The sequence below is a fragment of the Pristiophorus japonicus genome, chromosome 6 (genome assembly GCF_044704955.1).
Source record: "Pristiophorus japonicus isolate sPriJap1 chromosome 6, sPriJap1.hap1, whole genome shotgun sequence".
Taxonomy (NCBI): Eukaryota; Metazoa; Chordata; class Chondrichthyes; family Pristiophoridae; genus Pristiophorus; species Pristiophorus japonicus.
The window spans coordinates 225,927,518-225,945,872 of NC_091982.1; the positions used below are offsets into that span (position 1 = coordinate 225,927,518).

At 46.8% G+C, this 18,355-nt stretch overlaps 1 protein-coding gene across 2 annotated transcripts in view; it reads left to right on the top strand.

The window, feature by feature from the left end:
* Positions 1–3,924: 3,924 nt before the first annotated feature.
* u2surp (U2 snRNP-associated SURP domain containing) overlaps positions 3,925–18,355 on the top strand; it is a 112,257-nt gene continuing 97,826 nt past the window's right edge. For both annotated transcript variants that reach the window (XM_070883660.1, XM_070883662.1), the window contains exons 1-2: positions 3,925–4,045; positions 5,120–5,189. The gene's annotated coding sequence lies outside the window, so the exon portion shown is untranslated. The remainder of the gene's footprint in view (positions 4,046–5,119; positions 5,190–18,355) is intronic.

Consider the following 18,355-nt stretch of genomic DNA (forward strand, 5'->3'; position numbering starts at 1 on the left):
TGGAATACAATTTCACTGACTTTGAGTACTGTTCCATGTGCCTATTCTTCATATGTGAATCTAGAAGGGCAGATAACGCAATGGCGGATGGTGTGTGTGCAGAAGGGTTCCTGCTGCTTAAATTACCGGGCATGGAGGCTTGAGGCCTGCAATAAGGCTGAGGCAATTTGTGTGCCTCAATGTGGTCGGAGGGTAGGAATGGCGCTGGCAGTCTGTGTGTAAACTCTATGCAAGACCCTGCAAAAATGTAAAGTGTGGGTCTCCTCAAAATGTCACTGGAGTACCTGAGCCAGCCACACAGTTCTTCTTTGGAAAGGATGTTGAGGGCAAGGCCCAAATTTTTTAACAGTTTTTGTCTGGTGACCTCCCACTTGTGTCACAACTTCCTGTGCCCACTTGCCATCTCTCTCTTGTACTCATTCCCTTCATATCAAAGAACCCTGCTGATGCAGAACAGGTAGCCAGCAGCCCTTGCCTGACTACTGGTACTTGAAATTCCAGCTGTTGCCGCTCCGCTCTGCCCCCCGCTCCCCCCGCTCCTCCCCAGCCACTAGTGTCCCCAACACATCATGTTGGCCTTCATAGCTAGGGAATTTGAGGTCTTACTGCAGTTGTATAGGGCCTTAGTGAGGCTTCACCTGGAATATTGTGTTCAGTTTTGGTCTCCTAATCTGAGAAAGGACGTTCTTGCTATTGAGGGAGTGCAGCGAAGGTTCACCAGACTGATTCCCGGGATGGCAGAACTGACATATGAGGAGAGACTGGATCGACTGGGCATGTATTCACTGGAGTTTAGAAGGATGAGAGGGGATCTCATAGAAACATATAAAATTCTGACGGAACGGGACAGGCTAGATGCAGGAAGAATGTTCCCGATGTTGGGGAAGTCCAGAATGAGGGGACATAGTCTAAGGATAAGGGATAAGCCATTTAGGACTGAGATGAGGAGAAACTTCTTCACTCAGAGAGTTGTTAACCTGTGGAATTCTCTACCGCAGAGAGTTGTTGATGCCAGTTCATTGGATATATTCAAGAGGGAGCTAGATATGGCCCTTACGGCTAAAGGGATCAAGGGGTATGGAGAGAAAGCAGGAAAGGGTGAGGTGAATGATCAGCCATGATCTTATTGAGTGGTGGTACAGGCTCGAAGGGCCGAATGGCCTACTCCTGCACCTATTTTCTATGTTTCTATGTTTCTATGATGATATTCCTGGAGTGGCAGTAAAATACTCAAACTAACTGACTTTACATTATCAGCAAAGTCAGCTCCTTCCTGTACAGGTACACACAACAGTGTCAGCACCTGTGGTGTTGCGCAGGGCCCATTACTGTATATTTCACTGTAGTGGACATCATAGCTGAGCGTGTCACCTGACATTTGTTATGTCTTGCATAAAGAATCTGACCAGATACTGTAAGCTCAAAGTAATGTGTGACTGTAGTTCTTTATTATGGGTCTCCAGAGCGCCTCTCCAGCCTGTGAGGTCTCCTTATATACAGGTGCTCCCAAGGGATTATGGGATCCCTTGGGACTCCAGGCAATGAGTCCTCTGGTGGTTAAACAAGGTATTTACAGGTTTACATATATAACAACATCCACATAGCTGATCTTTCCAGCAAGAGTTACCCTCAGTCAGGATAGGTAATGACTGTTGTATATTTTGACAGCACACTTACCAACTGACCCATCTCTTACATAGTCGAAAACTTCTGAATGTTCAAACTGAACTTTTTGATTGGTTCTAGGCTAGGATCTGACTTAGCACATTGAATGGATTCACTAAAAAATCTCAGATTTGTCTCAGGGAGCTGTTAAAACAATCTTAGCTGTCAAAATACACCCAACTGGGTCCATGGAACTGCACAGAACCCACTTGGATAATCCTAATGAGGGACTCGGAAAGGGACATAGCAGCTCTAAGGAATTAATAAAAATGGTTGTTCCGACATGTGTAGATAGCTTATTGTAGCCACTGTGGTTAAGTTAGGGCAGAATAGTCAATGACCTAAATTGTTGCATGGAGCTCGGCAAACTGTCCTGTATTTCCTTACGGGATAATCAGCCCAGTTTGGATTGAGTTCTGCAACCCATCCTAGTCCTCACTGAGAGGTATAAATATCTTCGGTCAATAAACAGAAACTTCAGAGGATAATCTGAACTGGAATGCTAGGGCATGGATTTGCCCCCACAAATGTACACATGGTGTGTTTCTGAACGATGCTATCATATGGAGTCGCTAAATGAAAGTTCACAAACTTTTTTCCACAGTGGGGAGGAAGACCAAAGAAACATTTCCTGGAATTCCCTCACACAGCATTTCAACTTTGGTTATTGAGTAACATTGGCAGCTTTTGGAGCATAACTCCAACCCATCCTCTTGGCTAAAGAAGGTGAATTCACCCTGTGAAAAAAAATTGCATTTATATAGTGCCTTTCACGACCATCGGCAGTCCCAAAGCACTTTACAGCCAATGAAGTACTTTTTGGAGTGTAATCACTGTAATGTAGGAAATGTGGCAGTCAATTTGCACACAACAAGCTCCCACAAACAGCAATGTGATAATGACCAGATAATCTGTTTTAGTGATGTTGATTGAGAGATAAATATTGGCCAGCACACCGGGGATAACTCCCCTGCTCTTCTTCAAAATAGTGCCGTGGGATCTTTTATGTCCACCTAAAGGAGCAGACGGGGCCTCGGTTTAACGTCTCATCCAAAAGATGACACCTCTGACAGTGCAGTACTCCCTCAGTACTGCACTGGATTTTTGTGCTCGAGTCTCTGGAGTGTGACTTGAACCCACAACCTTCCGACTCACAGGCAAGTGTGCTATCCACTGGGTCACGGCTGACACTAAAGTGGCTACTTTCAAATTGCTTTGCCATGGGTATGACTTTAGTGCCAGCTGTTGCTCAGTTGGTAGCTTCAAGGATGGCGATTGGAGTATGGGCAGGAACTTCAGCGGAGCCCAGGTACAACAGAGGTGCGGGCCAATGATCGTGGTGGAGGTGCGGCGAATGACTGGGGCAGAGGAGCGGAGAGAGATCGGGGTCCAGGAGCCACGTGATCGGGGCCCAGGAGAGGCGTGAGTTCGGGGCGAGAAGAGGCGAGAGCCCAGGGGCAGCATGGGCCAGCCCACACTGCGATATGTGTGTGCACTAGGTCCGTGCAGCAGAGCTGGTCTCCAGTCATCCTGGTTAATCCTTGCCACTGGACCAAGACCTAGCTCTGTCAAGCCCGTGTGGTGGCTGGTGTGCAATGGTCACCTCACGTTAAAAAAATTCACGCACAGACATCTTCCACTCTTCAACATGTAGCTCGCGACCTGGAATATCAGGTCCTTCATCGAAACACCTATGAACTCATCCCTTTTTGGTGTGGAAGCAAGTCATCCTCGAGACGAGGGACTGCCTAAGAAGGAGTTAATAGCACTCTCGTCTCTGAGTCAGAAGGTTATGAGATCAAGTCCCACTCCAGAGACTTGAGCACAAAAATTTGGCTGACGCTCTAGGGCAGTGCTGAGAGAGAGTTGCATTGTCGGAGGTACCGTCTTTCGGATGAGACGTTAAACCGAGGCCCCGTCTGCCCTCTCAGGTGGTCGTAAAAGATCCCATGACACTATTTCGAAGCAGAGGCTTGCATTGAGAGCGCCTTTCACGACCACCGGATGTCTCAAAGCGCTTCACAGGCAATGAAGTACTTTTGGAGTGTAGTCACTGTTGTAATGTGGGAAACGGCAGCCAATTGGCACTCCCCAGCTGTGCGCTGGAGCACATTTACCTGCGCCAGGAATCCAGAGCCCCAGAGACACACCTTTGGGGCTCTGACCTACTTTGTGCAGTGGCTGTAGCAGCGTCACGTGAGCAGCCGCACACCTGGCCCGCCCGGCCCCGCCCCCTGGCTCCGCCCCCCGGGCCCGGGCCCGCCCCCCGGCCATCGATGCCTGTCCTCGCTCTGCGCTGGATTAACCCGTGAGGGGGAAAATGGCGGACCAGGCGGCGTTGTGCTCGGGGAGACACAGCCTGCGCGGCGGCGGCGGCAAGGTGGGCACTCGGAGGCGGGCGGGCGATGGGGACCGGGAGGGCCTGGGCCTCCCTTCCCTGCCCGCCGTGCGCGGGATGCGGCTTTGTCCGAGCGGAGGGGCCGGGCCGGGCCGGGCCGGGGCCGGGGCCTAGGCCCAGGTCCCGGAGCCAGGGTACACGCGGAGCCGGCGGGGAGGGGAGGGCAGGGCAGGGCAGGCCAGGCCAGGCCAGGCCAGGCCCGGGCCGGGGATCACCCTGCAGCTGTCGCGTGCCCCAGGCCCCGGCCGCTGCCCAAGCCGCTGCTGGGGAGCGGGCTTTGTAAATGTGTATTGCCGGCCCGGGGAATGAGAGAAGCACCGTTACTGTCCGCATCCCCCTCACCCTCCGGCCTACTGCACTGCTCCACACACACCCGCTTTTTGTTAATCATTCACACAGCTCCGGGAGCGCCTTTTCTACTTTTGTAAAGTATATGTTTTAACCTAAGCATTTAAAAACACGTTACACAGTCCTCTTGGATCTAACTGAGGCTTCACCGCAGGATATGTTTGTAGAGAAATGGTAATGCGTGCTGTCTTACATTGCCCTTTTCCTGATTCAAAGGGATGGGCAATTTTTTGAAAGGGTTGGGTGAAATAATTCATATTTTAGGTGTTAAATGTTTCTGTTACTGTGTCAGCCATGCTGATGCATTTTAACCTCCGCAGTAGTGTCACCTTAACTTTTAGTAAGTGTATATTTTGTGAACTCAAAGGTTTTCTGGAAAAACATATTTCCTTGTATTGCGCATAAGGATTTAATGTTCTGATAGGCTTTATTGAATAAAGTGTTTCAGATTGGTTAACAGTAGCCAAATTAACTAACTTTTGAAATAAAAATTTAACCGTAGCTGTTAAATGTTCCCCCATTTCTCCAGTTTGCCTCCCATGCTTGAGCTTTCAATCAGATGTGGCAAAGTTTGGGAACTCAGTAGTTTTGGGAAGGTCCCACGTCTCCACTTGTACATTGTTGTGGATTGTGATTGTCTTGGTTAAAAATCAGATTGTAAGAGTTATGATTTATTTTTGTGTAATATATTTCATTTTTTCCTCACAGGTGCAAGTGCTGCATTGCTGAGTTGTCCAACGCCAAAGCTATAAGAATAACTTGTGTATTATACAAACAGGCATGTACTATTCTTTTGATATAACAAGTTTTAAACTTTTTCACGAAAACTGCAAGTAATTTTCAGTGGATGCGTGATCCTTGAATATTGGAACAATCTTTTGAACAGTATAGTAAATTATCCTTATTTTCTGTTGACTTAACATTCTCATATACCATAGTTACTACTGTTTTCAGAAGTAAACAATTTTTCTTTAAGTACCTTAATGATCAGAGATGTACCATTCAGTCCTTGTATTTGCATTAGTTTAATATTCGATGTATGCATGGAGATAATTTGCTGGGCTATACTTGAATTGAGGAGTTTAGCTACCATTGTGAACCCTAGCATTAAGTCTTCAACAGTTCATAAATATCTGAATAGCTGATTAGATATAAGAATAACTTGTGCAATACATTGAACTCAGCTTGTGTCTTGTTTTACGTAACAAAATGTGGTAAGTCACACATTTGTTAGCTTTTGATGACCAATTTATTCACTGGTGTGGAGAAAGGTTTGCTTCTGAAGTAAAACTTGTGGGTGTGATTTTTAAGGTTGTGTATATGCCAGTCTAAAGTTTTTGTTTATATTAAACTTTTATATTAAATTGGAAGCTAACAATATTATAAATTGGAAGTAAAGATGGAGGTCAGAGAAACCCAAGGCAAAAATCAAAAAGGGCCACATTATAGCAAAATTCTAAAGGGGCAAAGTGTGTTAAAAAGATAAGCCTGAAGGCTCTGTGCCTCAATGTGAAGAGTACTCGTAATAAGGTGGACAAATTAACTGCACAGGCAGCAATTAATGAATATGATATAATTGGCATCACGGCGACCTGGCTCCAGGGTGACCAAGGCTGGGAACTCAACATCCAGGGGTATTCAACCTTCAGGAAGGATAGACAGCAATGAAAAGAAAGTGGGGTAGCATTGCTGGTTAAAGAGGAAATTAACGCAATAGTAAGGAAGGACATTTGCTTGGATGATGTAGAATCTGTATGGGTGGAGCTGCGAAATACCAAAGGGCAGAAAACGCTAGTGGGAGTTGTGTACAGACCACCAAACAGTAGTAGTGAGGTTGGGGACACCCATCAAACAAGAAATTAGGGATGCGTGCAATAAAGGCACAGCAGTTATCATCGGCGACTTTAATCTACATATAGATTGGGCTAACCAAACTGGCAGCAATGCGGTGGAGGAGGATTCCCTGGCAATGGCAAACATTTAAAGATCACATGGATGAACTTCAACAATTGTACATCCCTGTCTGAAATAAAAATAAAACGGGGAAGGTGGCTCAACCGTGGCTAACAAGGGAAATTAAGGATAGTGTTAAATCCAAGGAAGAGGCATATAAATTGGCCAGAAAAAGTAGCAAACCTGAGAACTGGGAGAAATGTATAATTCAGCAGAGGAGGACAAAGGGTTTAATTAGGAGAGGGAAAATAAAGTATGAGAGGAAGCTTGCCGGAACATAAAAACTGACTGCAAAAGCTTCTATAGATATGTGAAGAGAAAAAGATTAGTGAAGACAAACGTCGATCCCTTGCGGTCAGATTCAGGTGAATTTATAATGGGGAACAAAGAAATGGCAGACCAGTTGAACAAATACTTTGGTTCTGTCTTCACGAAGGAAAACACAAATAACCTTCCGGAAATACTAGGGGACCGAGGGTCTAGTGAGAAGGAGGAACTGAAGGAAATCCTTATTAGGCGGGAAATTGTGTTTGGGAAATTGATGGGATTGAAGGCCGATAAATCCCCGGAGCCTGATAGTCTGCATCCCAGAGTACTTAAGGAAGTGGCCCTAGAAATAGTGGATGCATTGGTGATCATTTTCCAACAGTCTATCGACTCTGGATCAGTTCCAATGGACTGGAGGGTAGCTAATGTAACACCACTTTTTAAAAAAGGAGGGAGAGAGAAACTGGGTAATTATAGACCGGTTAGCCTGACATCAGTAGTGGGGAAAATGTTGGAATCAATTATTAATGATGAAATAGCAGCGCATTTGGAAAGCAGTGACAGGATCGGTCCAAGTCAGCATGGATTTATGAAAGGGAAATCATGCTTGACAAATCTTCTGGCATTTTTTGAGGATGTAACTAGTAGAGTGGACAAGGGAGAACCAGTGGATGTGATGTATTTGGACTTTCAAAAGGCTTTTGACAAAGTCCCACACAAGAGATTGGTATACAAAATTAAAGTACATGGTATTGAGGGTAATGTACTGACGTGGATAGAGAACTGGTTGGCAGACAGGAAACAGAGAGTCGGGATAAATGGGTCCTTTTCAGAATGGCGGGCAGTGACTAGTGGGGTGCCGCAGGGCTCAGTGCTGGGACCCCAACTATTTATAATATACATTAATGATTTAGATGAAGGAATGGAGTGTAATATCTCCCAAGTTTGCAGATGTCACTAAGCTGGGTGGCGGGATGAGCTGTGAGGGGGACGCTAAGAGGCTGCAGGGTGACTTGGACAGGTTAGGTGAGTGGGCAAATGCATGGCAGGTGCAGTATTATGTGGATAAATGTGAGGTTATCCATTTTGGGGGCAAAAACACGAAGGCATAATATTATCTGAATGGCGGCAGATTAAGAAAAGGGGAGGTGCAACGAGACCCGGGTGTCATGGTACATCAGTCATTGAAAGTTGGTATGTAGGTACAGCAGGCGGAAGGCAAATGGTATGTTGGCCTTCATAGCTAGGGGATTTGAGTATATGAGCAGGGAGGTCTTACTGCAGTTGCATTGGTGAGGCCTCACTTGGAATATTGTGTTCAGTTTTGGTCTCCTAATCTGAGGAAGGACATTCTTGCTATTGAGGGAGTGCAGCGTAGGTTCACCAGACTGATTCCCGGGATGGCAGGACTGACATATGAGGAGAGACTGGATCGACAGGGCCTGTATTCATTGGAGTTTAGAAGGATGAGAGGTGATCTCATAGAAACATATAAAATTCTGACGGGACTGGACAGGTTCGATGCAGGAAGAATGTTTTCACTGATGGGGGCAACTAGAACTAGAGGGCATGATCTTAGAATAAGGGGTCACCCATTTAAAACAAATGTGGTGGAATTTCTTCTCAGAGGGTTGTAAATCTGGAATTTGCTACCTCGGAGAGCTGTGGAAGCTGGGACATTGAATAAGTTTAAGACATAAATAGTTTCTTGAGCGATAAGGTGTTCTGGGGAGCGGGCGGGAAAGTGGAGCTGAGTCCATGATCAGATCAGCCATGATCTTATTGAATGGCGGAGCAGGCTCGAGGGGCCTTATGGCCTAATCCTCTCCTGTTTCGTATGTTCTTATCAGTCATTATTGCACTTGCCTTGTTGGAGAGTTTGTTCTTAGATTTTTTTTTAAAAAGAGGATTTTATTGATGCAATGTCACTCTTTATTTGTATAGAATTTCTAATTGAGCTTTTCAGGAACCATATATGCCAACCTCTAGTAACAAACTGGTGGTGAATGTAGAAAAATTGTGAATTTAGTTGCTTGAGATAAGGATCATTACTGTTCAGGACACAGGTCAAGATCCATTGACCCCTGTATGGAACTCAAACTCAGAGAATCCATACAGCACCAATGTAACATTTCAGGTGTTCATACAGCTCATGGTTATGGATCTTCTGGGTAAAACTGCTCCGTGTTGAGTTTTAGTTTTGTGGAACAGATTCTCATGTCTAAAGAACTGTATTGTTTTATCTAGGACTATTACATTTGTCAGAGGAAACTTTTCATATACAGATATCTTATAGCCCCTGGATGTTGGCATAAATTATTTATATTTAAGGACTCAACCGAATAACTTGAGCTACAAATGTAGATTACATAAGAACATAACATAAGAAGCAGGAGTAGGCCATTTGGCCCCTCGAGCCTGCTCCGCCATTCAATAAGATCATGGCTGATCTGATCCTGGCCTCAACTCCATTTCCCCGCCCGCTCCCCATAACCCTTGACTCCCTTATCGTTCAAAAATTTGTTTACTTCAACCTTAAATACATTCAGTGACCCAGCCTCCACAGCTCTTGGGCAGAGAATTCCAAAGATTCACAACCATCGGAGAAGAAATTCCTTCTCATTTCTGTTGTAAATGGGCGACCCCTTATTTTGAAACTATGCCCCCTCGTTCTGGATTCCCCCACGAGGGGAAACACCCTCTCTGCATCTACCCTATCAAGCCCCCTCAAAATCTCATGTTTCAATAAGATCACCTCTCTTCTAAACGCCAATGAATTCAGCCCAACCTGCTCAACCTTTCGTCATATGACAACTCCTTCATCTCAGGAATCAACCTCATGAATTGTCTCTGAACTGCCTCAAATGCAAGTATATCCCTCCTTAAATGAGACCAAAATTGTACACAATACTCCAGGTGTGGTCTTACCAATGCCTTGTACAGTTGTAGCAGGACTTCCCTACTTTTATACGCCATCCCTCTTGCAATAAAGGCCAACATTTCATTTGCCTTCCTAATTACTTGCTGTACCTGCTTGCTAATTTTTTGTATTTCATGTACAAGGACCCCCAGATCCCTCAGTACCGCAGCATTTTGTAATCTCTCCCCATTTAAATAATAATTTGCTTTTTTATTTTTCCCAGCAAAGTGAATAACCTCATATTTTCCCACATTATACTCCATCTGTGAAATTTTTGCCTACTCACTTAGCCTATCTATATCCCTTTGCAGATTCTTTGTGTCTGCCTCACAACTTGCTTTCCCATCTATCTTTGTATCATCAGCAAATTGGCTACATTACACTTTGTTCTTTCATCCAAGTCATTAATATAGATTGTAAATAGTTGAGGCCCCAGCACTGACCTCTGTGGCACCCCTCTAGTTACAGTTTGCCAATCTGGAAATGAACCATTTATCCCGACTCTGTTTTCTGTTAGCCAATCCTTTATCCACGCTAATATATTACCCCAACCCCGTGAGCTCTTATCTTGTGGTGCAGTAATCTTTTATGTGGCACCTTATTGAATGCTTTCTGGAAATTCAAATACACCACATCTACTGGTTCCCCTTTATCCACCCTGCTCGTTACATCCTCAAAGAACCCCAGCAAATTTGTCAAACATGATTTCCCTTTCATAAAACCATGCTGACTCTGCTTGACTGCATTATGATTTTCTAAATAGCCTGCTACTATTTCCTTAATGATGGTGGATGTTAGGTTAACTGGTCTATAGTTTTCTGTTTTCTGTCTCCCTCCTTTCTGAAATAGGGTTTTCCAATCTGCTGGGACTTCTCCAGAATCCAGGGAATTTTGGTAGATTACAACCAATGCATCCACTATCTCTGCAGCCACTTTTTAGGTTGCAGGCCATCAGGTCCAGCACTGCAGTACTGTCATTAATGTCTCAGTAAAGTGCCCTGGTAGACAGGTGAAGTTTTATACTTTTATGTCCACATAAACTATATAAAGACAAAAGCCTTCCAGCAGTAGTGTGTGGTGTTCTAATAGCCATTTTGCAGAAAGGACATTATGCTTAGAAGGGTAGAGGGGAATGGACATAACAGATGTAACTATTTCACCCATGGGGTGGTAAATATTTGGAATTGACTCTGATACATTGATACATCCTTACTATACAGTATAAATGCACACGAGGCCCATGCTTGAGAGAAGGTCAGTCTGTGACCTGTCCTTTATTCCTTAGCACACAAGTGATGAAGGTGGATGGAGCTTCCCCTTTTATACCTGAAGGTCCAGGTTAGGAGTGTCTCCCACCAAGTGGTCAGTGTTCTCACGGTGTACAACTTAGGTCAGTTTATACATGGGTTACAATGCTGGTTGAATACATGACATCACCTCCCCCCCCAAAGTCTTATTGGGATCACAGGTTGAGTCTCTCTGGTGGTTTACGCTCCCTTGTAGAGCGCCTGAGTTGGGGCTCCGGTTGTTGGGCGCTGGCCTGAGTGTCTGCTGTTTGCGGTGCCTCAGGCCGGTCCGGACTGCCCACAGTGACTGGGCTCTCCTCCCTTTGGTTCCGGTGTTCGGTCACCTGTGGTGGAGTGAACTCTATATCGTGTTCTTCCTCTGCTTCTTCTATGGGGTTGCTGAACCTCCTTTTTGTTTGATCCACATGTTTGTGGCAGATTTGTCCATTGGTAAGTTTAACTACCAGAATCCTATTTCCCTCTTTGACAACCACAGTGCCAGCGAGCCATTTGGGCCCTGCAGCGTAGTTGAGGACAAAAACAGGATCATTTACATCAATACATCGCGCCCTCGCATTCCTGTCATGGTAGTCATATTGTGACTGGCGCCTGCTCTCGACAATTTCTTTCATGGTGGAGTGTATAAGGGATAACCGGGTTTTGAGCATCCTTTTCATTAGTAGCTCTGCGGGTGGAACTCCTGTGAGCGAGTGTGGTCGGGATCTATAGGCCAACAGGAGGCGTGATAAGTGGGTTTCTAGGGAACCCCCTTGGATTCTGAGCATCCCCTGTTTGATTATCTGCACTGCTCGTTCTGCCTGGCCGTTTGAGGCCGGCTTGAACGGTGCTGTTCTGACATGGTTAATTCCATTGCCTGCCATGAAGTCCTGGAATTCAATGCTTGTGAAGCACGGGCCATTGCCGCTGACCAAGATGTCCGGTAGACCGTGGGCGGCAAACTTTGCCCGTAGACTTTCTACCGTGGCAGAGGATGTGCTTGAATTTAAAATGTCACACTCGATCCATTTGGAGTAGGCGTCTACTACAACCAAAAATATTTTCCCCATGAAAGGACCTGCATAGTCCACATGGATGCGTGACCAAGGCTTGGCAGGCCATGGCCAATGGGCTAAGGGGGGCTTCCCTGGGCGCATTGCCCAGCTGGGCACACGTGTTGCACCTGCGAACACAAAGTTCCAGATCTGCGTCTATCCCTGGCCACCAAACGTGTGACCTGGCAATTGCCTTCATTGTGACAATGCCCGGGTGCCCATTGTGGAGTTCTCTGATGAAAACCTCTCTGCCCACCTGGGGCATGACTACGCGGTTTCCCCACAGTAGGCAATCGGCCTGAATCGAGAGTTCATCCTTGCGCCTGTGAAATGGTTTAAATTTCTCAGGGCATGCCCTGTACGTGGCTGCCCAGTCCTCATTCAGGACACATTTCTTGACTAGAGACAATAGCGGATCTCTATTTGTCCAGACTTTAATCTGACGGGCTGTCACGGGTGAACCTTCGCTTCCGAAAGCTTCAACAGCCATGACCATCTCAGCAGCATGCTCGGTAGCCCCCTCAGTGGTGGCTAGTGGGAGCCTGCTGAGTGCATTGGCGCAGTTTTCGGTGCCCGGTCTGTGCCTAATTGTGTAGTCATAGGTGGCTAACGTGAGTGCCCACCTCTGTATGCGGGCCGATGCATTTGCATTTATGGTCTTGTTGTCGGCCAAAAGGGACGTTAGGGGTTTGTGATCTGTCTCCAGCTCAAATTTCCTGCCAAACAGGTACTGGTGCATTTTCTTTACCGCATATACACATGTGAGCGCCTCCTTTTCTACCATCCCGTAGCCCCTTTCTGCCTGGGACAGACTTCTGGAGGCATAAGCTACCAGCTGTAACTGACCCTTGACATTGACATGCTGCAACACACACCCGACACCATAGGACGACGCATCGCATGTTAACACAAGTTTCTTACATGGGTCATATAGCGTTAACAGATTGTTGGAACATAACAAATTGCGTGCTCTATTAAAAGCCCTTTCCTGGCTGTCCCCCCAGACCCATTCGCGACCTTTGCGTAGAAGCACGTATAGCGGCTCTAGTAGCATGCTCAATTTGGGAAGAAAGTTACCAAAATAGTTCAGGAGCCCCAGGAACGAGCGCAGCTCCGTCGTGTTACGGGGTCTGGGTGCTCTCTGGATCGCTTCCGTCTTGGACGCAGTAGGGCTGATCCCGTCTGCTGCTACCCTCATCCCCAGGAATTCTACCTCTGGAGCTAGGAAGACGCACTTCGCCTTTTTCAGTCCCAGCCCTACCCGGTCCAGTCTGCGTAGCACCTCCTCCAGGTTGTGGAGGTGTTCTTCAGTATTGTAACCCGTAATGAGGATGTCGTCCTGAAAAACCACCATCCCTGGAATCGACTTGAGGAGGCTTTCCATATTTCGTTGGAAGATCGCGGCGGCCGAGCGAATCCTGAACGGACATCTGTTGTACTCAAACAACCCCTTGTGTGTCGTGATGGTGGTCAGCTTCTTCGACTCACTCGCCAGCTCCTGGGTCATGTAAGCTGAGGTCAGGTCCAATTTTGAAAAAAGTTTGCCACCGGATAGCGTCGCAAAGAGGTCCTCCGCTCTCGGTAGCGGGTACTGGTCTTGGAGTGACACCCAATTGATGGTGGCCTTGTAATCGCCACATATCCTGACCGACCCATCTGCCCTGAGCACAATCGGGCTCGCCCAGTCACTGAATTCGACTGGCGAGATGATGCCTTCCCTCAGCAGGCGGTCCAATTGGCCTTCTATCTTTTCCCGCATCACGTACGGCACCGCTCTGGCCTTGTGGTGTACTGGCCTGGCGTCCGGGTTTATGTGAATCACTACCTTGGCCCCCATGAAAGTGCCAATGCTGGTTTGAAATAATGAGTCAAATTTGTCCAGGATCTGTGAGCATGATACTCGCTCCACAGAGGAAATTGCATTGACATCGCTCCATTTCCAGTTCATGACAGCAAGCCAACTCCTCCCCAGTAGTGCGGGACCGTCCCCTGGGACAACCCAGAGTGGCAACCTGTTCTCCGAATCTTTGTGGGTCACGACTACCATGGCGCTGCCTAGCACCGGAATGATCTGCTTTGTGTAAGTCCGTAGCTGTGCGTCAAACGGCGATAATTTTGGCCTCCTGGCCTTGGATGCCCACAACTTTGTGAACTGTTTGATACCCATCAGGGACTGGCTGGCACCCGTGTCTAGCTCCATTGATACTGGGATGCCATTGAGGAGCACTTTCACCATTATCGGTGGCGTCCTGGTGTATGAACTGTATACGTGCTCCACATGAACTCGCTGAACTTCAGCTTCCAGCGATTTCCCCCAGTGTCCATTTCTGCAATTTCTGCAGGTATTTTGCTCATCTCTGCAAACTCCGGCTGTGTGTGCCTCCACGCCTCCAGCATGAGTTGCGGTTTGAAACAAAAGGTCCCTTGCCAGTCTATCGTCCCTGATTGCCCCTGTTATTGTCCTTGAGTGCACCATTAACAGGTGTTGATGGCCCCATTACTGGCCGCATTGTCCCCTGCAATGGCGTGAATCGCTGTTCAGCTTGCCATTGTCTGTCAAACTCCCCCTCTGGGTTCGACTACATGTTGGGGCATGCCCGACTGCCCTTGTCTGCCTGGAGAACTGTGTGCTGCTTTAACAATGATGAATCTCTGTCCCAACCATTCCTTAACACAGTACCTCTCGTCTGTTCTGCTCGTGGCCATGCTCGTGTGGTTTAAATCCCAGTTTCTTGTCGCCATTGATACATCCTTACTATACAGTATAAATGCACACGAGGCCCATGCTTGAGAGAAGGTCAGTCTGTGACCTGTCCTTTATTCCTTAGCACTCAAGTGATGAAGGTGGGTGGAGCTTCCCCTTTTATACCTGAAGGTCCAGGTTAGGAGTGTCTCCCACCTAGTGGTCAGTGTTCTCACTAGTGTACAACTTAGGTCAGTTTATACATGGGTTACAATGCTGGTTTAATACATGACAGACTCCTTGGTGGGGTGGGTGGGTTAATGTTTTAGAGGGAAGTTCGACAGGCGTTTGGCAAAAAATCGAATGAGGGGTCTAGGCAGTAAACCTTTTATTTTGTCTTTCAATGCTCGAGGCTGGCCTATGGGCCAAAATAGTTTTTTTTTGATCTGGTATATTTCTATCTACATTTAATTTTTACAGTGGCAGAGATTTTCCTTCAAAATTTGGGTTGTACTTGGAGAACATCTTTAGCTGCATAGCACCAGAGTAAAGTACTCGTTGTTATAGCTCTGTCATTATTGATGGTGTTAGTGAGATGAATTCAAGTATCACAAGTATATTAGCACAGTACTAAAGCATATTAGCATGTGAATTTTCTTGTACAGTATATTAGTACCGATATATTAAATATGCTGAATAACTAATACTGGAGTGTTAATATTGGGTCTGCTTGTAAATATCCTTATCAGTTTTCAGTTGGCTGTACTATTTATATATGTAATATATTTAGGGACATGATTGTGTTAAAATATATTTGTTTTGTTGAACTGGCATGGTCATTCTTTTCTGTGGAGGTTAAATGGTACCCAACCCAACAGTCAGTGATGTGGCATTCTTCTTGATAGTGAGATATGTTATCATATTGGCCATACTTTTTATTGAATGTTCCACCACATTTTGGTGACCTTCCTGATGTAGTCTTTGAACAAGATATTTTTTGACTGCAGGCCAGTCAGTATCTTACAATTTACCTCTCTCCTGATGGAAATATAGGGCCCAAGTTTCCACATGATTTGCGCCTGATTTTTAGGAGCAACTGGTGGAGAACGGACTATCTTAGAAATCGCAATTCTCCACATTTTTTTTTCTGCAGTTCTAGTCAGGTAGAACAGTTCTACATTGGAACAGAATTTTTTCTTCAAAAGGGGGCCTGTCCGGCCACTGACGCCTGATTTCAAAATTTCCGCAGTGAACCCGTACTCCAAACTAACTTAGAATGGAGCAAGTGAAGATTTTTGTAGAACTGAAAAAACCTGTTCTACACATTAAAAAATCAGGTGTAGGTTACAAATTAGGTGTAGGGAACGAGGGGGGGAGGGGGGGCGGTGAAGGGAAGTCATTAAATTCTACAATAAATTCTTAGTTATACTTGTACAAATATTATACAAATAAATCTAACCTGAATAAACATTTATAAGCAAAGAAAAGATTAAATAAACCATGTTCCTACCTGTGTGAAAGTTCTTCAGGCAGGCCTTTAGGAAGCGGTTTGCCGTCGGGACCGAAGGCTGAACGGGCCGGGCCCGAGATTTCGGGCAGGGCCCGTCCCCAGCACCAGAGGTAGGTGGCGTCGGGTTGGGGAGGGAGGGAGGGAGGGAGGAAGGTCAGGTCGGGGAGGGGGAGGTCAGGTCGGACCCATTCCGGGGGCGAGAGTAGAGTTGGGTCGAGTCGGGTGGGAGCGGCAGCGGCAGATGCAGACGGGTCGAGTCCGGTCCGGTCGGGGGGTGGAAGCAGGAGCGGCGGGGAAGCAGGAGCGACAGGCGGGTCGAGTCGGGTCCGGTCCGGTCGGGGGGGCGGAAGCAGGAGCGGCGGGGAAGCAGGAGCGGCAGCGACAGGCGGGTCAAGTCGGGTCCGGGGGGGTGGGGGGGAAGCAGGAGCGGGAGTCGGCAGGAAGCAGGAGCTGGCCGTGGGAGGAGCCTTATTCACGCAGCCCCAGTGAGGCCATTCGGCCAGGGCTAGGGGCTGCGTGCTTCGGGCCCCTCCCACACAGTTTCGGGCGCCTGGAGCTACTGCACTTGCGTGCCCACTGTAGTGCGCATGTGGAGAGCTCCCGGCACTATTTTCGGCGCAGGGTCCTAGCTCCGCCCCCTACAGCTCCTGCTGCGCCGCGCAGAGGACCTGCAGGGAGGTGGAGAATACGGAGGGTTTTTTTGGGCGCCCGTTTTTTAGCGTGTGGAAACTTGGGCCCATAGACAGGGTTGTGGTCAGGAGTGAAGTTGAAACATATATGAATAAGTTAATCTGAGAAGATAAACTTTTGGTTGCCCTCACCAGAAACAGCACTTAACAGTAAAGCAAACTTGCTTAGGTAGTGGAAATGTTCATAGTTCATTGGCAAAATATGAATAACTGTTAAAGGACAGTGTCTCTTGGGGAGGTTTGAAGATTTGTGAAAATACTCCTTGGCACATTTCTTCCCTTAAGTTAAATCATATTTTTTAAAAGCCAAATTTGTCTGCTCCCTGCGGGAAGAATATTTGTATTGGTGTGAGCTCCTGTTCGGAACTGTTGAGAGCTTCCCAATTCTAGGTGCTGGTACTGGTCCTGAAAGGATAGTTGAAGATTTGCTTGTGTCTGGGACACTGACCCTAATTGCTGTGATAATAGGCTGGTTGAGGTGATGAGGAGGCTGGGATTACCCCATCTCCCAAAATAATTTTTCTTGGATCTGTTTTAAGTGCGAGGTTGAGTGCGACTTATATAACTATGCATTCGGGAGCGGGTGAGGAATCGAAGGTGAATTTATTACAGAAGTTAGCATCGGCACAAAGTGGCATTAGGTTCACTTCGGCACAAAACTTGTATGGCGTCTGTCTGGTGTTCAGGGCTGACCTGAATCTGGAGCAAAGCAGAGTTAAATTATTTCCTTCAGGGGCTCTGTCTGCTTATGTTCTTAAATGTGACAGTATAAATCCCGAGTTGGCCCGACCCGATGGCCTGCCCCATCATTCAATAAGATCATGGCTGATCTGATCGTGGCTGATCTTAAAACAACTGTTAGATTTATGAAGTGCCCTGTATAGCAAAGATCCTCTGAGCACTTTTTAAGCCCAGTTTGTACTCCATATATTGTCAAACCTAAGCAGTGCGAGACTGCCATCATCGGGTCGGGCCAACTCGGGATTTATACTGTCAGATTTCTGTGAAACAGATACCCTAATGACACACAAATGCAAATAAAACTCTACCTTTTTGATAACGTGTCTGGAGTGGGTTGCCTGTCTGTTTTCTTGGTAATCTAAAATGGAAGGGGAAGCATTCTTTTTCAGAAATGAACTATTTTAGATGATGCGCGCACTCTCATATTTTTAGTGTGCAAGTAGTCTTCTTTTAAAAATGCCGTAACCTGCTGATCTTTGAACATTGGTGTAATCTTATTTTGTATACATAAAAAATTGCAGGGGACAGGTTTGAGACAGGGCTGTTGATAAAGAACATAAGGAATAGGAGCAGTAGTCGGCCAACTGGCCCCTCGAGCCTGCTCCGCCATTCAATAAGATCATGGCTGATCTGATCATGGACTCTGCTCCGATCATGGACTCTGCTCCACTTCCCAGCCCGCTTCTCCCCCACCTCCCATTTGGCTCCCGCTCCCCCCACGTTGTTGTCGTCGGGCCCTGCCCGAAGTCTTCGGCGGCCCCGCCCAAAGTCTTCGGTGCAGCCCGTTTAGCCTCCCTCTCGCCATCCCTCCCTCCCCCTCCCCTCTTCCCTCATCCCTCCTCC